At 35.7% G+C, this 21,177-nt stretch overlaps 1 pseudogene across 1 annotated transcript; it reads right to left on the bottom strand.

Moving 5' to 3' along the window:
• Positions 1-5,819: 5,819 nt before the first annotated feature.
• Positions 5,820-6,158, bottom strand: LOC308650166 (26S proteasome complex subunit SEM1-like; annotated as a pseudogene). Its single transcript has one exon. The product of its transcript is annotated as a 26S proteasome complex subunit SEM1-like (transcript).
• Between the last annotated feature and the right edge of the window lie 15,019 nt (positions 6,159-21,177).

Consider the following 21,177-nt stretch of genomic DNA (forward strand, 5'->3'; position numbering starts at 1 on the left):
ATCAAAGAAGACATTTGGTATTTGTGTTTTAGGGATTGGCTAGCTTCACTAAGCATAATCTGCTCTAGTGCCATCCATTTCCCTGCAAATTCCATGATTTTGTCATTTACTGAATCCCTTTCTCTCACCATGCACAAAAGTTAACTCAAAATGGATCAAGGAGCTTGATATCAGATCAGAGACTCTGCGTCTGATAGAAGAAAAAGTTGGCTACAATCTACATATTGTGGGGTCAGGCTCCAAATTCCTTAATAGGACACCCATAGCACAAGAGTTAATAACAAGAATCAACAAATGGGACTTACTTAAACTAAAAAGTTTTTTCTCAGCAAGAGAAACAATAAGAGAGGTAAATAGGGAGCCTACATCATGGGAACAAATTTTTATTCCTCACACTTCAGATAGAGCCCTAATATCCAGAGTATACAAAGAACTCAAAAAAATAGACAATAAGATAACAAATAACCCAATCAACAAATGGGCCAAGGACCTAAACAGACACTTCTCAGAGGAGGACATACAATCAATCAACAAGTACATGAAAAAATGCTCACCATCTCTAGCAGTCAGAGAAATGCAAATCAAAACCACCCTAAGATATCATCTCACTCCAGTAAGATTGGCAGCCATTATGAAGTCAAACAACAACAAGTGCTGGCGAGGATGTGGGGAAAAGGGTACACTTGTACATTGTTGGTGGGACTGCAAATTGGTGCAACCAATTTGGAAAGCAGTATGGAGATTTCTTGGAAAGCTGGGAATGGAACCACCATTTGATCCAGCTATTCCCCTTCTGGGTCTATTCCCTAAAGACCTAAAAACAGCATGCTACAGGGACACTGCTACATCGATATTCATAGCAGTACAATTCACAATAGCAAGACTGTGGAAGCAACCTAGATGCCCTTCAATAGACGAATGGATAAAAAAATGTGGCATTCATACACTATGGAGTATTATGCAGCATTAAAAATGTTCTGGGTTTCTATTCGCTTGACATTATGAGTTTGATCTGGAAGATCCCCCAAAGGCTCATGTATTAAAGATTTGTTGTCCAATATAACAATATTCAGAGGTAAGGATTTTGGGAAGAGAATGGATCTCAGGGCTTTAACCTCATCTGTAGATTAATCCAATGATAATGGATGGCAGTGAAAATTCTAAGAAGTGGTGCATCATTGGAGGAGGTACATCACTGGAGAAATACCTTGGAAGGACATTTCTTGTGCCCAACGTCTTCCCTACCACCCTCTGTTACTTTCCTGCCCTGAGGTGAAGAACTTTCCTCTGCTATGCCCTTCGGATAATGTTCTGCCTCACAAAAAATCCACAGAAATGAAATCAGAAGACATTGCACTGAAACAGTTCCTTCTTCAAATTGGTTTCTAATCCAGAAAATTGGTACCAAGAACTTGGGTTGTTGCTATAGCTATTTTTGATCATGAGATTCAGAAACCTTTGGAGTATATTTCCAGATGTTCAAGATTTGAAGATGCAAGTTAGAAAAGTCTTAAAATATTATAAGCAGAGGGCTGGGGTTGTGGCTCAGTGGCAGAGTGCTCACCTAGCATGTGTGAGGCACTGGGTTTGATTCTCAGCACCACATATAAGTAAATAAAGGCCCATCAACAATTAATAAAAATATTAAAAATATTGTAAACAGAGATTAATGGACAATCTGGTGTGATCTTGGAAGACCAGAATGCCAATAAGAATGCAGACTGTCAAAACTATGCTCATAAGATTTCAGATGGGAGTTAGGATTCATATGAATAAATTTAGAAGCCATTTGTGTTAAATTCTGGTGAACATTTTTTCTACATTTTTTCCATGTCCTGAGATTGTGTGAGGATGAATTTCATGTTGATACATTAATTAATCTAGTGGAAGAAATTTTAAGGAAGCATAGAATTCAGGCACTATCATGAGTATTGCTATGGGCTTTTATTCATGTTTAAAGTGAGAATCAGAAACAAGATTCAGAGTGCAATGATTTGAAAATGTTGTGTTTGACCATGAAAGTATATATAAAATTGAGGACAAGGAAGGTATGTTTGCTTAAGAGATTGACACAACTAAAGAGGAGCTAGGTACTTTATGTAGATACAATAGAATATAGAATGTATCCCTTGAAAGCTTTTCAGGAATCAGAAATACCCAACTTATAAGTTTCTATGATGTAGAAGTGAAAACTCATTTAAAATATTGCACTGGGATTTGCTCCAATGTTGGAGCAGTCTCTTGCCAGAGCCTCAAAAGTAACTGGACATTTGCTCTCCTTGCTTATGTCTATAAGTCTTAAAACAGAGTATGGACACTTGGATATTGAGGTCTGTAAGCTCATCAGTGTATTAATCCAGTGAGAGCTGGATGGACTATTGGAAGGTGGCAAATTTTATAGATAGTCCAGCCTGATTGAAGTAAATAGGAACCTGGGTATTATACCCCGAGAGCTCATTTCTTGTGTCCACTCCCAGCTGTTCTCTGTTTTCTGGATGCCATGAGTGAAGAGCTTTATTCTGCAATGCCCTCCTGCCATGATGTCCTATATCATCATAAACCTGTAGGAGTGGTGTTAGCTGACCTTGGATGAATCTCTGAAACAATGTGCCACAATTATTCGCAAGTATTTCTCACAACACCAAAGAGCTGATTAACAAATTTGAAATATTATTGTTCTTTCTTTCCCTTTCAGTCTGTGCAAATCTTTGTTGATAAGGTAAGTTTCTTGCAGGCAGACTGTGTTCTGCTTTGAATCCAGTTAGCCAGTCTGCATGTTTTAATTGGAAAATTATAACTATTTACATTCAGGGTTATTATTGAAAGGTATTGTTTAGGTCAACTATCTTATCACTGTGACCAAAAAACCTGACAAGAACAAGGTAGAGAAAAAGAAGTATATTTGGAGCTCACAGTTTCAGATGTCTCAGTCCCTAGATGTCCAACTCCATAACTGCCCCAAGGTGAGGCAGAAGAGCATGATGGAGAAAAGCAGCTCATGACGTGGAAACAAGAAAGCAGAGAGAGCTATGCTCACTGGGGACAGAATATAAACCTAAAAGGCATGATCCTGGTCATGCCCCAAAGACAGGCCCCAATGACCCACCTTTTCTAGCCACTCCCCATATGCCTATAGTTACCTCTCTGTTAATCCATATCAGTTGATTAATTTGGTGATTAAGTTAAACCTTATAGGGATATAGTTGTTTATGTCATTTTGTTGATTATTTTGAATATTCTATGCTCATTTTATCCTGATTTATTCATCTTAGATGTTTGATGATTTACTTTATTAACTATGTTTGATTCTCTCCTCTTATTTTTTGTGTCTACTCTTCTTCTGAGGTTTATTTTACCCAGATACTATGATTGTGTTAATCTTTCATTTACTTCTGGGTGTAGAATCTTCTGAAATGCTGGTCTAGTGTTCATTAATTTCTTAAGTTTATGCTTATCTTGACAGTTATTTTCACTCAGTGCTTGAAATTCATCATTCAATACCCTCTTCGTTGTTTTATATATAAGGTATCCCCAAAATCTTATGTAGGAGACAATGCAAGACAGTTTAGAGGTGAAATACTTAGGTTATGGGAGTCTTAACCTAATCAGTGCATGAGTTATCTGATAGGAATTAACTGAGTGGTAACTATTTGTGGGTAGAGTGTGGCTGGAGGAGGTGGGTCATTGGATGTGCTTTGGGGGTATATATTTTGTTCTTGGTGAACTGGAGCTCTCTCTCTGTACTTCTTGGTGTCATGTTCCCAGCTGCTTTTATTCACCACATTCTTCCTCCATGAGTTCTGCCTCACCCTAGACCCCAAGGAATAGAGTTGGCCATCTGTGGGCAGAAACCTCTGAAACTGTGAGCCCCCCAAATAAACTTTCCCTACTTTAATTATTCTTGTTACGTCTTTTGGCCACAGTATTGAACAAGCTGGCTAAAACACTCCTGGTCTTTAGATGTCTGCTGATAAGACTATTATTATTCTTATGTGTTTGCCTTTACATATGACTTGGCACTTCTCTTTTGCAGTTTCTTTTTAGGACTGGAGATTGAACCCAGGCCCTGTGTATATTATACAAGCATTCTACCTCCCTTCTCTTGCAGCTTATGTTAGTCAACTTTTCATCATTGTGACATGATCAACTTAGAGGGATAAAGTTCATTTTCACTCATGGTTTCAGAGATTGAGTCCATGGTTGGCTGAGTACATTGCTCTGGGACTAAAGTAAGGCAGGATATTATGGGAGAAAGGCAAGGTAGAGGAGCATTTCTCATCTTAAGGCAGGGTCAATGAGCAGAGAATGGGTAAGGGAAGGGCCGCAGGGAAGATGAATCCTTTCAAAACATGCCTCCTGTGACCCTTCTCCTCCAGCTGTGCCCTACCTGCCTACAGATAACATCCATTTAGTCCATTCAAACTCGGATGAGATGATTATGTTACATCTCCCACAGTCCAATCATTTCACTTCCAAACATTGCAGTATTAGTATAAGAGATTTGAGGGAACACTTTATATCCAAACCATAACACAATACACGTGGCCCCAAAAGCTCATGTACATTTCACAAAGCAAAATGTGTTTAGTTTAAGAGTCCTATAGTCTTAACAGTTCCAACATTACCCAAAAATCTAAATACAGTCTCATCTGATACTTAAAGACAAACTCTTGACTGTGAGCTCCTGTAAAAATGAAAAGCAAGTAACATATATCCATATACAATGTCACAAAATAAATATTTTCATTCCAAAATGGAGGATTAGGGGCATAGAATGAAGGATGGAACAAAATCAGACCAAAACCCACCTGGGTAAACAGGTCCTGTAACTCTATATATAGCATCTAGGAAACTCAATGTTGAAATGTGCTCTCCAAAGGTCTTGAGTGGTCCTACCCCTTGCTTGGACTTTGTTGTTTACAGCATATAGTGATTCTCTTTTAGCCCGGCTCCCTCAGCCAGTAGCTTTTTTTGGCAGACAGTTAATGTTACTGGAATCTCTGAATTTCTGGAGTCTCTATTCCAGCTTTAGCTTTACCTTCACAGATGTATACAACACGAAGGAATTCTGACCCTGTGACACTATGTATTGCCTCATAAGACTTCCTTTGAAATATTGGTGGAAGACTCCATGATCACTAACTTTAGCGCCAACATGACATGAAGACAAGATCTGCTCCCAGCTAGCAGAGTGGCTGAACCCCCTAATATTATGGCTGTAGTGGCCTCAGAGTGCCTGAGAGAAACAACTTCCTATGTCCCCCTCTGCAATCAGGGTGTCCCAGTGATCTCTTCTTAAATGTAATTTCCCTTCTGAACCCTTTAGACTACATAGGTGTTGTCTTCCAAATTCCTATGATGTCATCAAGGTATCATTCCTATTATCTCTGTGCAAAGTTCTTTACGTTATTTTAGTCATTGTAATCTCTTTAAACATCACACCTTCTTTGGCTCTAGTTTTACACATACTTTCACACTTTTTTTGGGTCGAACTGGAAGTTTTTAAAATCTTCCAGCTCTGCTTTATGAACTAATTATTGTAGTAAACCTGGCCTAAGATAGCCAGAAGAGCAAAAGGGTATGGCAGAGGAGTGCTGCTGATCTCATTGTAGACTCAGGGAGAAGAAAAAGCAGGATTAGAGGGGCCAGAAGAAGTATGAACCCTCCAAGGCATGCCTTTAGTGACCTACCTACTCTAGCCATGCTCCACCTGCACACAATTTTAATCCAGTTTGTCCATTTAAACTAGGAAGAAGTGATTAGATTATAGCTCTTACAGTCCAATCACTTTTTATTTAGATCAAAACATTTATTTTGTGTTACAAGAACAAAAATGAATTCAAGCAGATAATGAAATAAACGTTTTCTTAAAGTATTTCATCCTCGGTTCTCTGTTCTAGAATTTAGTATACAGTTCAAGTATAGGGTACTTCAGTACTTCTTTTGGATGCTATGAAGTCTCCATCTTATAACCATGTTTCTCTAGTTCAGCTCATAACTGGAGAAGTCATCCTCTACGTTGTCATCATCCCAATTATCCTCCCAGACATGTGCATCCTCGTCTTCTCTAAACCAGCCTAGTCTTCAGCAGGAAACTCTTCGAACTCATCGTCCTCCTCTAGGAGACCCAAGTCTACCTGCTGCTTTTTCTCTGACATCGCGACCCTCCAAGCCCAATACTGCCCAAAGCGGTATAAAACTTGGATCCCTCACTCCTTAACGGCTGTGGCTACCGCCTATGTCAACGCCAGCACTACTTCAGTCCAATCATTTCTTTCTCTGGACATTTCTATAGTAACACAGGAGCTTTGGTGGGACTCTTCAAAAGGTACACCTATATTATCTAATCCAAAACATAGATTTTAGTGTTTTTTCTTTGTTTTGTACTTTTGGCAATTGCACTACAATACATCATAGATAGGTTCTTTTCTAGTTGTACAATTCAATGTTCTAAATGCCTCCTTTCCCAAGGTATGAGAAATACAATGCTATTATTTTACCAAACAGTTTTTCTATTCCCTAAGGATATACCTCTTCTAATTCTGGTATGTCAGTTATTCAGATGTTTGTTCTTTAAATGGTGTTAAATCTTTATTTTTTAACTTGGTGTTGTCTGAATATGTCATTTTTCCTTAAAAATCTCTGATGTTCTTTTTACTTATTCTGGTCTGTTGTTGAGGCTTTTACCTGAGTTTTTATCTGACTTAATGAAATTTTTATTTCCAAGTTTTCTATTTGGTTCTTTTACAAAGTCTATATATTTATTAAAATGATCATTTGTATCCTATTGTCTTTCTATTTCATTCAGCTATTGATTTGTATCTTCTTGGATTTCATTAAGCTTTTTCAAAATCATTATTTTCAATTCTTTTCCAGCATATCAGTCTCTTTGATGTCACAAAGAGAGAGTCACAAACTTTGAGAAGTGTCATTTTACCTTGTTATTCCATTTTTCTAGTGTTTCTATGTTGAGATCTGTAAATATGTTCGGATGGGTATCCCCTCCACTTTTATTTGAGAGCTTTCTTAGTAAACAGCCTTCTCATAATGATGTGTCCTGGGATATCAGTTTGTTCTGTAGTGTTGAGTTGAGTTCCAATTGAATTTCATAAGTTAGTTTCCCTGTGGCTTTGTTGGTTGTGATTAGTGGGTTTTGACACAACAAGTACCTTGTCAGAGCTTGAGGGACCTGATTTCTCTGTAGCTTTTGCCACAGTGTGGTTCCCCTGAGAGTTTAGATAGATATGGTGTAGACAGCACCCTCTGTGGTTACTTCTATAGTGGGAATGGAAGCTACTATCAGATGTTGGGGGCTTCCATGGACTCTATAAATATTGGCTCTGTTACTTGAAAATAGTTCTGCTACTGATTCTTCAAATTTTGGTGATGGTTCTGGAGCTTTTATACATTGTTTAGACATTGGTGAAGCTCCAGCTGTTTCACAAAGATGGGCAGGGGCTTGAGTCATAGTTACTCCTCTGTAGAATTCAACTACAGTCTTCCTAGTTTTGTGCTATCTAATTGGGTATGGGAGTGAACTATGTTAATGTCCCTCATAGATGAGGTACCTACAACGATTGTGTTATTTCTGTTCTTGCTCTGAGTGATTATGAGTGGAACTTCATATCTACTCTAGCCATGCCTCCTGGGACATGGCTCACAATCTGGGGGCTTCTATCTGTCCTTTTTTTAAAGTTAAAATATCTGCTGGGATTAGGTTGTGGTTGAAGCCAGATCCAGTTTTCCTTGGTTGGGCTGGAAGTGTTGCTTGGTAGTAGAGCACCCATTTAATATGCTTCATGTGTTAGGCTCATTCCCCATCCCCATCAAAAAAGAAGAGAACAAAACAGGAAAGAATGGGAAAAGGAAATGACATCAAGAACTACATTAAAAACCAAACAAAGCAGTAATCAAAGCATCGAAAACATTATTAAATAAAAAGTGGAAAAAATAATATAGAATAAAAATTAATATAGAATTAAAAATTATGGAAGTTAACCAAAAAGGAAGAGATAGCAGAAAACAAGTTCAAAAGTAAGAAAAAAGGAGAAAGAGATAAAAATAAGAAAAATAAAAGAAAGAAAAAATGATAAAAAGATAATAAAGGAGAAAAAAGAAGCAAACATGAAACAGCAACAACAAAACATGTATTAATAAAAATTTCCTCTCTGTCAAGGTACTTGAATGAGCAGGCAAGAGTGCAGAGTTGTAGCCCATGGTGATCAGAGCTTCTCTCCATGTCTTCTTAGGTTGTGACTCCTTGGAAAGAGCAAAGTCTGGGGGTTATTTACCTCTTCCCACTTCTCTCCTTGGTCTTGCTTATCAGTTGACTAGCAAGAGGAATTTGTGGCCAGAGTCAGTTGAAATACAGTTCTCAGTTGCTTTTCATTCTGGAGTGAGTTAGGGTAGAATACAAAGCTCCCTAGAAACAAAACTGTCTCCAGACACTTTTGCTTATGAACTCTGAGAGCAAGGTAGATGCTGACACTACAGGAAGCTCATGCACAATGTAAAACTCCTCAAAGATTCTCTCTGGAGCTATATACTCCGAGTTCAGGATAACACCAGTTCTACGTGAGGCCTCAAAAGCTGCCAAGGACATAGAGAGGTTGTGAAGTCTCAAAAATTTGTGCTAGGGGGATGATGGCAGGTTTCACATGCTTCACTGCCAGTGGTCTGGTTTTCCCAGTCCTATTTCCCATGCTATCACATGTGACTTCTCACTCTAAGAGCTGGCTTGGCAAATCACAGGTTCCAAAGGGTAGAAACTTTTGTCTACTGCCCACCTTCTACCCCCAATGAACTTATTTTCGAGGCAGTAAGCTCATAAATAGGTCCCTTCTCAGGATGGATCCCAGTTGGAATACCATGAAAATATGCTAGGAAGTGCAAAGAACTACTTTAAAGCCAGATCATTATGTAAATATTAGGATTACAGGGGTTTTTTGTTTGTTTGTTTGTTTGTTTTGTTTTTGTTTTTTAGCTTTTATTTCTGCAGAATGCTCAATCATGTGCTAATGGTCTTCACTGTGACAATCCCTTTTTTCTCCTCTATTTCTACCAAACAGGTGCTCACCCTTCCTCTGTCACAATCTAGGAGATGGGAGTTGGGGCATTCTGTTTTACTTATTCCACTGTCTATCATCTCTGGCTTTCTCCAAGTCATTGTCCACTATGGAATTCCAGCATTCTCCCATGTTCACCTACCTCAGTGAGTAGTCATATTCCAATTGTTTTAATTCTATCTTATGGATTTGCATGAGAGTTCTTGGTGCTTCTGGTTGACTATTTTGTGAAGGGTACCCTACAACTTCTTAAAGAATAGCTTAAAATGTATAACTAACTGGCTAATACAGGGGGAAAAATAACAAAATCTAAAAAAAATATTTTTGTAATTGTAGATGGACAGCATGCCTTTATTTTATTTGTTCATTTTTACGTGGTGCTGAGAATCAAGCCCAGTGCCTCACACAGGCAAGACAAGTGCTCTGCAACTGAGCTACAGCCTCAGCCCAATACAATTTTTAATGGGTCCAAACTAAGACAAGAAAGAAGAAATATAAAACAAATACAATAAATACAAAGCAATTGTTAACATCATAAATTAATAGTCAAATATAAAAGTAGTTTCATTAAATATAAAAAATAGAAATAAAGTGAGATAAAAATTAAAATGCTAGAATTGCAGTTTTTAAGAGACCCACCATAGACAACACAATGCAAAGGCATGCATTAAATCCTATAGTGACTTCAAAAGAATAAAATGAAATTTGAGACAAGAAAATTTTACTAAACAGAAAGATTCCATAGTTATTAAGGACCTATTTGGAAAATAAAAACAGTTTTAAGTTTATGTATACAATACAACATCAAGAATAAAAAAGCAAAACATAAAAGGATTATACGACAACATAGATAAGTGCTGAATTATATTTGATGATTAAATTCGCTTCTCTGGAAAATAATTATACAAGAATCTAATATAACAATGGAAGATATGAAAACTCTAATGATTTAATCTAGTTTGATCTATTTAGAATTCTGAACCTCAAACAGAAAAATATGTATGTATCGCCCAAGAACAAGTGCTACTTGAAAATACCCAAAATGTTTGAAAATTAAGCATTATACATCTAAATTAGCAGATAATAATCAGAGATAATATTAAGGAAATATTGTGGAATGAATAATGAAAATTTATTCTGAAACCTATGTGATCCAAATAAAGCCTTGCTTACAGGGATGTATCCCATGAAATGCATTAGGAAAAAATGTCTGAAAACAATGATCTTAGTATCAATCTCATGTGGCTAGAAAATAGCAAGAATTAAACTCAAAGAAAGTATCAAGAAAGAAACAATGACAAGATGTATAAGAATTAATGATGTAAAGAACAAATGCAGAGAAAATCACCATAGCCAGGAGTTGGTCTTATGGAGAAAATTATACAATTAATAATCTCCTAATATTGCTGAAGGAAAAAGAGTAGGAAGTAGAGAAGGAGGGAAGAAGTGTAGAATACCTGGAATGGAAAATGGGTACATCATCAGAGATCCTGAAACTATCAACAATTGTATGCCAATGTATTTGTAAATATATTTGTTTATGAAATTCAAATTCCTTGAAGACTATAATTTATCAAACTGGATACAAGACATAACAAATATGATGATATTGTATCTATTAAAGTAATTGAATCTTTAATCTAAAACTTTTTTTACAAAGAACATTCCTGGCTAAGTAACCTTCACAGGAAGAGTATATTGATCTTACACATACTTTTCTAGGGATTAAAAATGGTGAAATAGTTTCCATCGCATGAATATGTACTTACAAGACTTACACATACTTTATACCCAAACCTGACAAAGACTTTACAAGAATGGAAAATTACAAACCAATCTTCCATGAATATAGAGAAAAACAAATTCTTAAACATAAGGTCAACATATAAAATCTAATAGCACATAAAAGAGAATAAATGATGACAAATTTATATTTATTTTAAGAATGCAAGTTTGTTCAATATTTCAAATTAGTTAGTATATTTTATTCCAACTAGTCAAATGGAGGATAAAAATAATATGATCATTCTAAAAATATAGAAAAAAAAGTATTTGATAAAATCACACTGATTCAATGTAAAAATTCTTAGAAATGTAGGAATAAATAGTAAAGACCCCCCCCCCTTTTTTGGTACCTGGATTGAATTCAGGGACACTTGACCACTGAGCCACATCCCCAGCCCTATTTTGTATTTTATTTAAAGACAGGGTCTCACTGAGTGTTTAGTGCCTCACTTTTGCTGAGGCTGGCTTTGAACTCATGATCCTCCTGCCTCAGCCTCCCAAGCTGCTAGGATTACAGGCATGCACCATCATGCCCGGCCCATGTAAAGCACTTATTTAATTGAACATTTGCATCTATAAAATTTGTAGTATTTATAAAATTGTATTGTATATTGACCAAGGGCTAGATCTAGCAATTCTACTCCCAAATGCACATATTTCCATGAGGCACACATATGTATATCAAAAACATGTTATAGAACATTTGTAAAAGACATTATTTGTAATAGCTTCCAACTGAAAACAAGTCAATGTCTACCTGTAGTAAAACAGGTTAAATACATTGTTAAATATTCAAACAATAAAATACTGTACAACAAACTACTGCTCCATGTGAAAGTATAAATGAACCTCACAAAAAAATGTCGAATAAAAGAAACCAAGAACAAAAAGTCCAAATAATTATATTTGTAACAGTTCAAAAGTATGAAAATTATCCATGGTAATGGAAGTAAGAATAATAAAAATCCTTTGCAGATTCATGGTAAAGAATTGGCACATAGCAATATCAGGATTCCTGGCAATTTTTATTTTTTGATCTCTGTAGTAGACATAAGGGTATATTCATTTTGAAAACAGCTAATCAAGGCATATTAAAATTGATGCACAAAATAAAATGTGTATTTTATTTCTATCAAAAGTGTACATTGTTGAAAATACACATTGACATATTTCAGATGCATTAAATACGTACAGATATTAGCAGGAAACAAAAATATTATTGTAGAAGAAGTGATGCTTTGGCTAGTTTTGAAGAAATAGTATGAGAAGAGGACAGCAGTGGAGAGTAAGTAGACTTGAGGCATATTAGAAAACAGTGATGGTACAGAGCCAGGAATGCCAGCTTGAAAATTTGGATTTTTATATACTTGAGAACACAAATCATAGCTTGCTATGTCTGAGCAGGAGTAGTACATGAAGAAGAATTACATGCAACTGGAGATAAGGAAACCTAACAGGACCCTGATATAACACTTCAACATATTACCTTTGGAAAGTTGGTTATTCTGAGTTAATATGTGGAAATGATCATTGAATAATAGTTTGTGCTGGTCATTGGTTTTTGTTCTTAGTAAACACTTTTCACCTAGCTCTCTATTCTTTTTAATGATTGAATAAGTACTTATAAAGTACTTATTTAATCTTCTAATATATAATTTCTAATCTTCTCCTTGATACACTGAATATCTTTGATAGTTAAGAAATTTGAAAAATATCCACAGGGATATGGCTGATGGTTAGGACTTTGGCACCCTAGCTGTGAATATAATTGCAAATAGCAACTAGGTCATTCTCCAAGTAGCTATCTATTGTGCAATTTAATCACTATTACTATTTTCATTGGTCCTCAGGTATGTAGAAGCAGATAGAGGAAAAAAGGAACTAGGAGCTTCAAAATAATATATTCGTAATGAAGCAGATAAATTTAGGGGCACCTAGGTGTTACACTTAATCTCTATCAAAGCTGCCTGGAGGTGGAGCCATGTTGGTAAAATGTTGATTAATGTAGCTGTTAGAAATATGGTGCTTTCTGAAAATGTTTATGTGGTTGTCATAGTGGTGATGGGCATTGATGACAAGATGCCACTATACATAGTTAGGGACATTATTATTTCTTTAATGATAAGACTATGAAAATTTAAAAATTGAAGAGTGCCCAGGAAGCAGGAGAAAGATGTCAGAATACTAGTTAGGCATAGCTTTCCTAAATCTCAAGTTTTCTATTTCAATGGGCACAATAATCGACACCTACATTATCAAGATGAGGACTCATCATGTCCCTTAAGGAAACAATTCAGTTTTTCTAAACATGGGTGGAGAGTTTAATAAATCTGTCTAATCATGAGTAATAGTAGGCAAACATATTCTTGAAGAATTCGAATTGAAGTTAGTTTTAGGAATTGAAGTGATCTAACTATCCCAAACAAGATTTGTCTGAAGTCCTCTTCCCATATGTGACCATGAATTTATGCATAACATGTCAAAGTAGCCAGTTGACCAGGTGTCTAACTCCTTCCCATAGGCAGATTTACCTGCCCATTTTGGTAGGAAAATGGCTGTCACAGAGTGCACATTCAATAAGGATTTGTTAAAGAATTGAACAAATCTGGTAGAAAGATTATGAAACCTGTCTTTGAGAAGGAAACTGACAGCTTTGAGGACACAGGTAGTGACTTTATCTCTTTTGTTCAGTTTAAGGCCATTAATTTTACATTGGTAAGGATAGTATACTATCAAGAAATAAAAACCTATAATTATTATTTTTGGCTGGCAATTCCAGAGGGTATGTTACCTGATCAGTGACAGAGTTCTTAGGACATCAAGAAGAGTATGTTTTGTAGTAAATTCACCAATTTAAGAAGTTAAAATAACATTTGAGGAAGATAAATAATTTGAATCAAAATTTTAGAAACCAGATGTTTTTCGGTTTAATAAATATACCACCAACTGTACAATGGAATCATGTAAGTGAGCATGAACTAGTAATATGATAAACTTGTAAAACAAGAACTTATGTCAGCAAGGCACCCAGAAACTCTAAGGAAGAAACAGAGGAAATGGTCACAAAGCAGAGTTATCAATGTTTTCACAAAAACTTTCACAATAGTTTTTACACATACAAACATACAACCTCACATTTGTACACACAAAGAATTCATGTGTGTGTGTATATATATATATATATATATATATACACATATATTACAATCAACCATATTTTTATGAATTAATATACATTCCTAAAGAGAAAGTAATAAAACTTTTGGTATCACTCAAATTGGTTAGATTAGATTCATGATTAAATGGAAATGAAGCAATCATAGGTATTTGACAGCTTGGTCAAAAGGAGGGTGTGCCTTAAACTTTCCTATTATCAGTAATAAAATTGATCTAACAGCAGAGTCAGTGATGAATGCAGCACTATTTTATATTACAGTAATCTAAAATACATTTGATATGTTTTCACTCTCATAAAAACAGGATGCAATGTGATAAATTCTACTGTTTTGTACATGATCTCATCTTTAAAGTATAAGTGATGTCAACCTTGAGAGAACATGAAAATTTTATGTTAGAGTTTTAAATAGTGACATGAATGTATGGCCATATATGATTACAATTTTAGTCAGTACATTACAAAGAGATAAAAAATATAGGTATAATTCCACATCCAGGGGCTCTAAAGATTAGTACAGTTATAAATAATGGAGAATTAGAAAGAAAATAAATTTTGATTTATAATTTTTAAAAACTATAATGATAAAGGCAAGAGATATGGAAATCTACCAGTGTAGCAACCCCATGTGTTATCCATAGCCAAGAATCATACACATTAGAATAGGTTGTTTGTAACCAAAGTTGAGTTCAAATGAATAACACATTTATGACAGAAATACTAAAACTAGTGTCTAATCTATCTCCATTCCCCCCCCCAAAATAGTGCCCTCTTTAAAAAACTGATAAAGAAGAAAGGGGCTTAGGGAGTAAAATTCAGGGCAAAAGAGGAATAGGACCATTGCCTTTGGTAAAATGTATTATGATGAAAAAATATTTTGTTGCTAAATTTTCTAAAAGAAAAAATTTCTTTCTACAAAAGAAAGTATAATTAATATGTGAACTATAATTTATAAAGAACTAAGGAGGGTTATTCCTAAAGAGCTAGGACCAGAAATCATGAAGGATGGTAGAATTCAGGATGATTAAGTTGGAAGACGTAGAATTTAAGGATAACATCATCAACATTTTGAAGATCAGTCAGTCTATTCAAATAAGAAAAATAACATAATACATTGCCAAGTAGGCAGATTCTAATGATAAAAACTCAGTGATTTATTAATTTTGGAAAGGATTTTAACAAAATCAGTAAGATCTCTTTCAGCTCAGGTCTGTCACCAGATGACTCAACAGACAGAAGAGGATTCCTCCCTGGAAGACAACTTGCCTGTTAAGATCCCTTTAATCTCTCCTATTTGAAGATATTGTGACAAGTCAGTGTAGTAGGCAAGTCAGTCTTGAAAACAGAACTAAAGATATTGGTTTAATTAACTGGACTCAGAAATCAAACATGTGAAAATGGACTCAAGGTCTAGATAAACTATCCTAGATTCCAGTCTTCAGAACTAAGTAGCAGAAGGATGGACACACATGGGAAAGACCAGCTGTGGGCAGAAGTCTGAATGGCTTCAATAACTCTTACCCAACTATTACATTAAGGAGGGGATTCCTGCCTTTCTTTATAGGGTACTAGAAACATTATAATTAATGCTACTTGGGAAGAAAGTATAGAATGAACTGAAATATTTCACTTGGTTCAGGGACTAACACGTTTTAGAGACTTGCATTCTTACATTCTACAAGACAAATTTAATGAAAATTATAATAAATTGAGAAATACATTAGTAACTGATCAAGTATATATAACATACACATTTTGTAAGCCATATATGCTACAGTTATTCCCAAGGAACCCAGTTTTATCATATGTACTCAAATAGCTAATATTTAGTTAACACTTGTGTATATTTTATGTATATTAAGTGTTTTCATCTATCACCTCTTGTCATTTAATATTAACTCAATGAAGTATACATAAGTATTATAATTGTATAAATAAGAAAATTAAGATATAAAGAAGTTAAATAATCTGTCCAAAAGCAGAGGCCCAAAGTTGTTTTAACAGGATTTATACCCCAGTTGTCTGAAACCAGAACCTTCATCTTCAACATGTAGGTGATAGTGGTATTACTGATGTTGTTGGAAATCAAACCACTCTGAATTGTAGCTCAGGGAAACAAAGAAATGGAAACCTACTCAAGGCGGCCCATGTGCCTCTTGGGAGGTTGGCAGTCAAATGTGGCACCAAACTCTGGATCCAATCAAATGCTTGGTACTGTCCAACCTTCCATATGGTTGGGAGGTCTGGATCTGTCACAGATGTCGCAGGCAGCTTCCCACATCACCTGCAAGACATATGTGACATAAATGGGAAAGCAGGATTACTAAAAGTGTGCCCCCAGCTGGGCCTGGGACTGTGAAACATAGATCAGCCTAGCAGCAAACATGAAAACTGGGCAAATTTGGGGGATGGTTCACTTTAAGGCCCTGACTCAGCTGCTCCACAGGGAGCTGAAATGGGGGCATTGTGAGTTGGAGTAGGCAGGGCTGGCAAAAGAAAAGCTCCAAGGACACATTGAATCACAACTTCTAACAATGTGGCATGGCTGTGCAAACAACATCAGACAGGCCAAACTTACATGCAAAAAATCAAAGACTGAGTGACTCTTTTTGGGCAAATGTGTCTGGCAGCCTACAAAGAGGAAAGGCAGGGCTGCAAGTACAATATGCTCTACAGACAGAGGAGAGAGTCCCAGCCCAAAGACAGCTTCCATGTGTACGAAGTGTGGAAAATCTGAGACATGCACTGGGCTCTTCAGCCACATTCTCACCCTTGGAAAGCAATCAGCCAGCAGAAAAATCTCCAATTTAAATGACAGCAAAATGTATGCTTGGAGTTATCTGACCAAATTAGCAACTGAGATATTCTAGGGACTTAATTTGCACATTGAGTTTTAATAGTATTATATGTGTATAGCAGATTATATAACCAAAAATGTTAATGGGAAAATGATTTTATTTGACTGGGAAATTGGCACCCCAACTAATTGTCTGAAAAGGAGCCAATTTTAAAATTCAGATGCTATTTGAATGAACTGGTATTGGCTGAATTAGGATTTATTGTGTAAAATATGCAGCTTTTAAAAGTAGCCTAAGGAAAGAAAAAAAGACTCAATGAAACAAGTTTGTGTATTTCTCTGTGTTCTGGGATGGGTTTCAGGATAGTACAAACTATCATGAAGAATTCTGGAGTGAGGGTAGTGGTGGAAGATTAATAAGTGACCTTATATGAATGTGGAAGAAGAGTGTTTCTGTGGTCTGCAGATAGGAGGATGGTTTGTCAGCTGTCTATAATATAGTCACCTAGCAACTTTTTACTAACATATTTGGTTACCTTTTTGTAAATGACTTGGAGTTTTATATGCCTAATTTTATACAGAATAGAATTTAGTGTCACACATATTTAGGAATGACCATGTTTTGGATGTGCTGTTTAGAGTGCTTAACACATTAAGAAAATTCACAGCTTAAAATTAGTGCTGGCATCAATCATTTTTCTTATCCGGAAATTTATATCTACAACTGGCCAAGACTAAATAATAAATAAGATTGTGTGGGAGTTATTTTTATAGAAGAAAGCTTTGGAAACAATAAACTTTTTATTGTTTTGAAAATATCCCCTTGCTTAAAAAATTGTGATGATCCTTTTTTTTTTTTTTTTTTATTTACACCACCTCATCTCCTTATCCAGAAGCAGCTTAGGTAGATTTTGTAAATAATGGTTGAAAGTGCAGAGGTTGTGAGGGGAATGGGAAAATAAACAAGGAGAGAAATGAATTACAGTAGATGGGGTAGAGAGAGAAGATGGGAGGGGAGGGGAGGGGAGGGGGGATAGTAGGGGATAGGAAAGGTAGCAGAATACAACAGTTACTAATAGGGCATTATGTAAAATTGTGGATGTGTAACCGACGTGATTCTGCAATCTGCATTTGGGGTAAAATTGGGGGTTCATAACCCACTTCAATCTAATGTATGAAATATGATATGTCAAGAGCTTTGTAATGTTGTGAACAACCAATAAAAATAAAATAAAATAATAAAAAAAAAGAAAGTGCAGCCTTCATTTATTACTTGCCTTTGGGCTATTGAAAGCACAAGGCTTCCTTAGAAAACCAGGCCTTTTCCTCCCCACCCAAACACCCTACCATCTTATCCTTTAAGACAACATCTTCAAGTTGCCATAGACCAACTGCGAGTGTTAAATGAATATCTTTGACAGGAGCTAAGTCTTTTGGGCATTGAAATAAGGTTTTCCTCCACTCTTGGCATGTGAAGATTGAGAGTGTGCTTTGACACCAGTAGCAGAGGATGTGAGCAAAGCAACTTTCAGAGCATCAAAAGTGTCAGCAGAAGGAAAAATCAGCCCAAACAGGAAGCATCAAGGTAATTTTCCTACCTATAGTATTCTAGGAAGTCAGTCAGCTCCTTGCCACTCTTGGCTGATGGAGCCCCCTTCTCTATTGTTAAATGCCACATAAACTATCTGTCAGCCTCTAGGCCTGCTCAGTTCTTGTACACAGAAAGAAACTCAGGTAGAAACAAAAGCAGCCATGTATTGAGATAAAGGAAAATTTCCAAAAAATAATATTTCATACTTCATTCACAAGTATATATTTGGGATAGGGATTTCCCCCTGAACATCATAAAACCAGAATACCTGCTATGTTTGAATTTCTGCAAGAGTTGAAGCAATCTATTTCTCTATGAAGAAGGATTTTCACCTAATCATCTGGTGTTTTAAGATTTAGTACTAAAGAGTATGATTATTTTCTGCACTGAGAGTATATTAAATATTCCCTTGCTAATGTTAAAATATCTTAAATGTTTAATTAATATATAGTATACCTAAATAGTAACATAACTTCCAGAAATTGAGAGTTGGTGATTTTTTTTTTCAAATAGTGCACAGCCACGTCTCCAGTATCAGATTAAGAAATAGAAAATTAATTACACTAAATTTTTAAAGAGTTGCATTTCCTAATGCTTTCATTTCAGTCACTTTTCAAATCTTGAAGGTAAACAAGTTACCTCAGAGTGGCAACACCTGTACTCAAACATCTATTTCCTCAATATATTCCCTAATAGCATCATCAAATAATTTTCATTAATATTTAATTCATTGCACATAGCAACCTGTATAACTATAGGAAAGGACATAAATTAGCATTGCAGAGTATGAACATTTGCTCCATGGCAAAACTGTTCCTTTTGGCAACCATTTTGCATTTTTAAAGCCACAAGCACCCTGCTTAACAGAACTCCAAAGAGAGGAGCAGCAAAATGGGAGGAAGGTGCTGTGATTAAATGAAGGAAGGCTGGGGGGTTAAAGTCATTGCTGGATGATTTCACCACTGCTGCCCCATATTCATGCTCTCCGTAAATGAATGAGGAGAGCCCCATGTGGGATTGAAAACTTGCTGGGAATGGATGAGAAACCTTCTGCTCTGCTGGAGTTTGTAAGTAGTTTCTAAGAGCTGATTTCTGCACAAGTGAAATTGATTGGATTGTTTTATTTTTCTTCTGGCAAGAAATATTTTTTCATCTTTGCATATCCTTCTCCCTGTTCTCTCTAGTTGGCTTGATGACAAAACCTTCTGCAAGTACTAGACACGAGTCATCTCTTCTGTGAAGCCTTTCTGAGTACACTGCCATGGCCCCTGCCCCTTCTTGGATTATGTGGCATTGCCCTCCTTAATAACTTGTACAGTACCTTAAAAATTCTTTTCAAAAACTCCTTCAGTTTTTGCCACTCTCTCATAACTAGGTTGTGAGCTTCTAGAGGGCACAGACTGAGACTTTCAACTTTGTATGTTGTTGTCCCAGGTCACTTTACTTACAGTTTCACTACCTCTAGCCTGAACATAAGGAGAAAATCAGTTCCATGTGTGAATGACCATGGGCAGATTACTTACCTGTGAGACCACCATAGACCAATATCATCTAGAGTTCCCTACTGTTAGCAGAATTGCTTCTTCAGACTGACCTACACATTGTTTAACCAGCAACACACTGCTGAACTGGGGAATGAGCAACCACGACTGTCTTGTTATGTATCATAATGAAAGATAATTGGCTATTTAAACTTTCTTCTAAAAACATGTATTGTAGAAAAATAATTGGTTCTTCGCAAAAAAAAAAAAAAAAAGCCTATGCCTCATACTTAAGTAGTTAAGGTTAATTGAACATCACTTCTTTTTGTCTTACTTCTTTTTTAAAATAAGAGGTAAGCAAGAGGGATAATACAAGTGTCATAACCTTTTCTTACCCATAAAAGGAAAAGGATGGGAGTGGCTGACACCCATTGTTCTTCCTTGGAGTCTGAGGTGGCTTTCATCTTTTCCACACTTTTCTTGAGGCCAATCAGAGGTACTTTTGCCTTTTCTATTTCTGTCTTTTAAAAATTATTTTCCAGAAGACAAACAGATATATACTAGAATCGTGGTGTTTCCTCTGAAAGGTGCATTATAATTTTATTGGTAGAAAAATAATTTTATCACATAGTGTTCAGAGATACTGAGTGGTTAGTTGAATACACAAAATAAATTTAGATATATTGAGGCATCCAAAGTATTATTAATATTAGAAGTGTTAAAACACAAGTTAGACTGCCTAGGTTTAATTCTTGTTTCTACTTAAAGTGCAATTGCTCTTGAGTTAGTTATTTACCTTTCATTTATATAATTGGGGTAATAAAATGCATTTCTTAGCCTGAGAAATTTAAATGTGCTAGTGTATGCAAAGCTCTTGTAACAATGTATGGAACATAGCAAATGTTCCATAAATGTTAGTCATTATGTTATAATAACTCATTGCATTATGTATAATGTGCTAGTGCTAATAATAAATAATTAAAGCAAAGTGGACAAGAGATATCAAAATGAAATATTTGAATGTTATGGTTTAGAATAGATATGCTTGTTGTTCATAGCTAGATCTTTCAAGTTCTTTAATTATAATAAAAGAAATAGGCTCTCTTTATCCAAGAATTATAAATAATTATTCAACTATGCAAATTGAATTTCTATACGTTCTTTGTTATTTTCCTTGCCTATAGCCAAGGTATATTTATAGCTACTCAGATATGATGTGTACTTGAAACAGCCATTATGAAGGTGGACTATATGAAAAGTTAAGTCAATCAGATTTGTTTTCA

The sequence above is a fragment of the Spermophilus citellus genome, assembly GCF_964194105.1.
Source record: "Spermophilus citellus genome assembly, chromosome: 5".
Classification (NCBI taxonomy): Eukaryota; Metazoa; Chordata; class Mammalia; order Rodentia; family Sciuridae; genus Spermophilus; species Spermophilus citellus.